The following is a 7,051-nucleotide window of genomic DNA, read 5'->3' as shown; positions in this document are numbered from 1 at the left end:
TATTCTTGGAGCTTCTTTAAGGTTGCGGAAGACTCCTCAGCTTTAGTCTGTAATTTAATCTGGAATTTTAGTCTTTAGTCTGGAATTTTATTTTCTGTGGTATGCAAATTTTGGAATTGTGATTTGTGAGCGTTTGGGCTGCAGAGAGGTTGCTTTTGAAGATAAAGAAGCTTTGATAACTCTTGGAAAGTTGGTTCTTCGTTTATTTCTGAAGCATTCGAATTGGAATTTTATTTTCTGCGATATGCAAATTTTGGAATTGTGATTTCTGAGCGTTTGTATTCCAGAGAATTTGCTTTCGAAGATAAAGAAGCTTTGATTTGGCTTTGATAACTCGTGGAAAGTTGCCTCTTCGTTTATTTCCGGAGCGTTCGAATTGCAATTTTATTTTCTCTCATATGCAAATTTTGGAATTATCATTGGTGACTATTTTGATTACAAAGAATTTGCTTTCGAGGATGCAAGAACCTGCGGGACAGTCTACAATTATTTTATTTTCTGTCACGTGTAATCTTCAAGGTATAATTTGCGATTGTTCGGGTTGCAGAGAATTTTCTCTCGACGATACAGAAGATTCTACTTTGTTGAAGTGATTCTTTACTTCGCGAAAAATTGATCTGTGTAATCTCCGTATATTTTACGAACCACCTTCAGTGGAGGGAGAAGAATATTAATCCTCCTTTTAGCCGTGATTGCGGTACGATGTTAAGTCGCGCGGGATATATTTTACGAGTGTTTAAGTTCCTCCTTTTATTATCCCCCGATAATCTGAAGTCCCTTATTTTACGAGGAAGTTTTCGATATTTGTCGGGGTGTAATAAATTCCCGGCCTTCCTGTTAATCTTCAACGACGTTGAACTCCTTCGTTCCAGCAAGTTGTTCGAGTTCGTTAGATACGATTGAAATGGAAGATTTGCGACTGTGCTTTTCACTTCTTCGTGCAATATCTCACACTTCCATGTGACACTCTGATCAAAACGAATCTACCTTCGTTCGATTCTTCTTTCATCAACACACTATAGAAGAGAAACCTCAACAACGTTGCAGTTGGAATTTCAATTAGGTGCTAGATAGTTCTGAACTCGATAAACAATCTCACTTCAAGTTACACTCGATAAATAAAACAAATATTATTCAGTGCAGTTCCCAAAGTTTTGCCACAAATTGATCCCCTTTATCGCGATATATTATTCGTTATCTTGGAAAATGTCAATAAGGCTTATTATCAGGTTGCGCCTGCCTCGCTCTCGATAAACTAAGCTCGTGATTTACTCAACGATTTGACTTTTTAGAACCGGTTTCCTACCTCCGTTCCCTTGCTAACCTAATTTTTCTCCCCTACCGGTACAGCACAATCGTTAAACTCTCGTTCCAATCCTAAAAACTCTTCTTCTTCCTCCAACTTACTCCCTACACTTTCCCTAAATCTCACTTTAGTTATCCGCAACTATCCACTCGCGAACTTCCAACGAATTTCCTTCAACTTCGCCCAAATTTCCATCCTTCGATCTGCACACTTCAGTTCTCCCAAACTCGCTCGATTACTTCTTAACAATCTCTCTTCGCCGAGTGATTCTCCCTTTCCTCTCGATCAGTCGCTCGGAACTTTCGATCGGCCAGATCCAGCGAAGACAACCGAGCTGATAGAGGATAGGAGAACCTGTTGATCTTTTCGACGACACTCGAACAGACAGGTTCCCATCGAAAGCTTGTAATTCGTTCGAGGCAGATTTCATCAAACGTTACGCAGACTGGCGATTTAGTTGCGGTCGAGACAGGCTTCGATGGATAAGATCTGCGGCGACACTGTTGCCGCGAAACGACGACAGATTAGTCAATAGCCGTTCGAATTACACTCTCGAGGCTATTTGTCTAGAAGCGGATTCGTCCAAACTTGGCCATCCAACCTCTCCATGCCCAAGTTGGACTTTGTGGCACGGAATCGGTTGCACGGGTCTTCCTAGAAAGCGCTGGGTAATCTCTGATCGGAGATCAATCGAGTTAAAGTACCGATCGATTTCTACGGGTCTTCTTCCTTTTTCTTTTTCTGATCAATAGAATTAGAGCGGGTCTTCAGGGGTGACGTTAATTTAGGACGATTCTTGTAAGAAGCTTACCGTAAACTTCCTCTACTCTTGGGTAATCTTCACGTTCTAGCATCAAGTGGAACAGTGTCGGTTTCGTTCCAATTTCGCAGTTCAGTTTCAAGTTTTCACAGGTTTACGGAAGAATCTTTCAGGAATTTCACTTCGATCTGCAGCCTTCCCATAGTCAATTTTTCTATTTTTAATTTCATCACAGTATCATTGAAATTCTCAATTTCTCCGGAGTCTCGGTGAATCTTTCAGAAACTCGCTCTAATTCCCAATTTTTTCACAATATAGTAAACTCGGGAGATCTACTTTAACAGAGTTTCTCTCGTCACACTTAACTCTCCCCTCAAAAATCTCCAACAGCTCCGCGGTATCCCGTCATCGGTTCGATCTATCGGGAGGATCCAGCGTGGATCTCCCTGGAGGCACGTTCAAAACAGCATCCTGCCACGGCGAGAACGATCGCCGAACGGTGGAGCGTGCGCGCTATAGCCGCGCGTTTTCGAACATGCCAGATGATCGATCGGTCCGTCGAGATCGCTGGAGCGTACGCGGACGAACCGGAAGCGGCGCGTGTGACCAAAATGGCGGGGAGGTCAGGGTTCGCGGTCGTGCAGTGGGCGAAAACCGAGCCGATCGGAAGCGTGTCGAAGGATAAAACCGAGCGCACGGCGCAGGTAAGAGAGGTTTTCGAGCAACTACGAGCCGGTCAGAAGGCGGCGTGTCTTTCTCCCCTGCATCGTGCACCAGAGCTCGTGGAGAGAGGGAAATGGCGAAACGATGGTAGGAGGTAGAGTGTAGTGAAAAAAGCACGCGGGGAGGGGAGACGTAGGTGAACGCGATAGATCCCGCGGTCTCCGGGAATCGGGATCGGGATCCTGTCGTACCACCGAGCTAGGAAGTTACCTGGAGTACTTAGGACGAGAAGAGAGAAGGAGCGTTCGACGTGTTGCAAAGTGGACGAATTTCGTGGAAATGTTTAACCCTATTAGGATCAAGGTGACGATCTATTCGTTACCCATGCTCGCTGTGAAAATGTTCGTCGCGGTGATTTATCGTATCGTGGTTTATTGCCTGCTATCGCTGAATTCGCATTGTTTGCTGATCGAGATAACACGTAATGGGTAGATGACACTTGTTGATATCTCTTATATGTTTTTACACTGAATGAAGTTTTGCTTTTTTGTTCGTTTTTCGGGGTTTAGATGCTATTTGCATAATTTGTTGGCAGGTGTTTTGGTCAGTTTCTTGAATTTTTAGTTTAATAAACTTTCTACGGAATTTTATCAGAGATTTCAGGGTTTTTCTGAATGTTTACCAAGTGCTTCCTGAAAGGATTAACCCTTTCGATAGTAGAAGTAGATGGGAGTAAGATAATACAATAAATTGAAGATCATTGAAAAATTGTAATTGTGAAAAACCGAGGATGAAAGGATTCAAAAAGTATATGTGCACAGATAAGGTGTATTATATTATGATCTTTATGATCTTCTTAAGCAGTTGCAAGTCATCAATGAAGTTCGACATGAAATGATATTTTTTCTATTACAGATACAAAGGGGAATATAAAATACATCAAACAGCAATAAAAATACTGCAGGGGTAAAATAGTAAAATAAATTCCAACTCCTTCTTCGATATTATTTAACAAACAATCCTTAATTATCATCTAATATTTCTAAAAATGGAAACTACGAATCTTCTAAAGAATATTATAATTCACCGACTTGTGCAAGTACCTTCACCTGTAATATTCTACACCTGACGATCGCAACGCTTTGCCAATCCGTTCAAAATATACGTTTCCATTAACACGACAGACGACTCGAGTAAAAGCCTTAAATACATTCTAGAAATACAGAATTTTCAAGCACATTCCTTCAGGTTCAAACGGAATCTTCAACGTTCATCGACAGTTACGACTCTGTTAACACGTGCCTTTCGCAATGGACGTTATACAACCCAGAAGATGTCTTAATAAATTTAATTGCTCGTTAATTCGTAACTTACCGTAGAAACGAGCGGAGATAGATGTAACGGGGATGCTACTTTTTCTTCCTTCGAATAACGCTATACACGAAAAAGGCACGCTCTATTTCCGTGAAACTGTTGCTCGCCTCGATATCGCGCGTCTGTTATGATTCTGAAAATGGCGATCGTTAATTACGTTCGCGGCGTTGAAACGGTTAAGGAATATTACCAAGTAACCTTGACTTAGAGGCCGGTTTTTACAGTTATCTTTATGAAAATACGCTCTGAACCACAAGCTGCGAAACACGCGTTTGGATTTTAACACGCCGAATAAAAACTTGAATCGCTGTCTCGTTAGAGTAGAATCGATTTCACGAGTACATTGTTTGGGATAAGAAACGAAGTAGATTACAGTTTCGCGGGTATTGAATTTTAGACGAAAATGAGAAATATTAAAAAATCAGCTGATCACTCAATTCTTAGAATTTAACGTTACTTTTAATCAACCCAAGTTATCCTAATTGTAACGTAGTAATATGATGGTAAATTGTGTGGTGTACATTTGTTCCTCGACTAAAATTCGTTTAATCAACATTTTCTGTCATGTTTTGCAGAACGTAGGCGAGTTGAGGTGACAAGCAAAATTTACGGAGAAGAGGAGTTCCCGAAAATTCTCTCGAAAGTTCGATACACCTCTGTGAAGCATCGATTCACGACGTTCACATAAGTCGTCGTTGGTCAATGTTCCGGGCAGAGGAAGAAACGTTTCAAAGACGGTGCAATTTTACGCACAGCTGACTTCGCTAACCCTTTACTGTCAGTTGGTTCCCGCCTAAAGCAACAGGTGGTCGTCCGTGCCACGTGGCAATCCTGCAAACGTCCGAGTGTCTCGAACAAAGAATGTTTCGCACTTGCAAATATAAATAAAAATGCTGCTATTGGAGCATTTGAACAAAAAAGAAACAAGCCAAATTTCCAAAAATGTGTAAAAATCTAACCGAAGTCTATGATTTGCTTGAAACCAAATTAAATTGCCGTGCAAATCGTCACTTGCACACGAGCAGAGTTTATTTCGTTTAAAATTTTACAGGTTCTGATATTCCAGGTAGAAGTTTCAATACGAAGAATAGTACGAATTAAAGAAGAGAAATGGTACGAACGAATGAAGTACAAGTAACCCTTTACCAATCCTTTAGTAGCTCATATATTGTTCGATAGGGATTTTACAGGTGTACATTAATGGGAACAACATCTATGTGTGACTTCTTCGTAAATACAGCCGGAGTTTTGTGTCCGTCACGCTACAAATCGTTTAATACGTGTTCGATACAATTTGAACCATCTATTAATAATCGGTAGACTTCGTTCCTATACATACGGTAGACAGATATACAAAAACATCGTATCGTACAAAATAGTAGCAGTAGTATCACCACCAGTTTCGTTCCCACGGGTTCTTCTCTCTTATGTACGGTACCTCTTTCATTGACCCACGATATTTCCAGCTTATCGTTCTATTTCGTAGCAAACCTTATAAAAATACCATCTCTCAACCCTTTACTTGACCACCGTTCATCGCTTCTCTCGGTAAGAACGCCTAACTCTTTGCATCTGAATTCTGAATTTCAAAATACGTCAAATATCTAACATGGGTATTTAAGTTTCGATTTAAAGAATTAAACAAAATTTTTAATAATGGCTTTTCGAAAATAAAGCATTGGAAAGATTAAAATTCCCTGTTTGACTCTTCGCTTCTCGATTCCTTCTTATTTCAACTTGAAAATACTTTGAAATACTAAATATTCAGGAATAAAATATCTGTCGCAATATTAAACTCAGGAGTGCCTTAATCTCGTCCCAAAGGAACAACGAAAATTCACAGAATTAAATTAGAAAAAAGAAAGAAGATGGAGCAATTCGAACTATTGAAAAATCACGTCTTGTTTGCAAAACATTTGTCAAAAACGTCACACTTCGTATACCCCGTTTCCTCCGTTCGAATCAATTCGAATGACTTGGTGAAACAATCGAATCACCTCCTTCGGTGCGCAAAGTAAAGGGTTAAAACGCTTTCCCCTTAGAGCAAAGAATCGAAAGGATTACAGTGGTCGTCGCTTCGCTCGTGTATATGTGTGTGTTCTCTCGATCCAATATCTTCCATTCTCGTCGAATTACACTCTCCAAAGCGAAACTTAGTGGCGTTTGTGGAAAAATTCGATGCTCTCTCTCTCTCTCTCTTTCTCGATTCGCATGGTCGTTCATTTTCGTCAATAACGTATACCGTACGCAGAGATCGGTCGAAAGGAGAAAAAGAAGTGAAAAATCGCGGCAAGGGACGACGCGTTTCACGCGCTTCCTCGTTTATGTATATGTACAAAAAACTCAGGTGAGCCATTCGATATAACGAACGAGTTATGTAGTATTTTATCTGCTTCGAACTTCGTTCGCGTTTCTGTCAGTTTTTTCTTCTTGTTCTTTCCTCTCTCTCTCTCTCTCTCTCTCTCTGTCTTCGTTACGCTTCTTCATTATTTTTTGTATCATTTCCTTTGTACTTGTTTCGACTCTCGTGCTAGTTCGCCGCGAGGAAATGAACAACGGGGGATAATGAAAAGAAAGAAGAAAAGAAGGGAGATTCGGGGGGGAAGAAAAACGCGAGAAACGAGGACGATGAGAAATTAAACGAAGTGAAACACGGTAGACGTGTGTGCTGGTTCGCGAAACCAAAATCACTCGGGAATGTTGTACTATGATCCATGATTTTTTATTAAACAAATTAAATACAAAAGGTTTGCGTTTTTTTCTCTTGTTGCTCTCGTGTGTGTGACGACCACGACGACTCTCTCGCAGTCGCGCTCCATTCTCGAGTTAATATAAATAATTAAAAAAAACAACAGAAGAGAACGGGGGCGGGAGGGGCAACGGGGAATTAAATAAAAAATAGAAGAAGTTCATCAGGGGAAGTAAATTGAGGGAAGTGGAAGAAGAAA

This window comes from Habropoda laboriosa, unplaced genomic scaffold, assembly GCF_001263275.1.
Source record: "Habropoda laboriosa isolate 0110345459 unplaced genomic scaffold, ASM126327v1 scaffold95, whole genome shotgun sequence".
Classification (NCBI taxonomy): Eukaryota; Metazoa; Arthropoda; class Insecta; order Hymenoptera; family Apidae; genus Habropoda; species Habropoda laboriosa.
The sequence above is the reverse complement of the archived record's forward strand: the minus strand, read 5'-3'. Positions refer to the sequence as shown.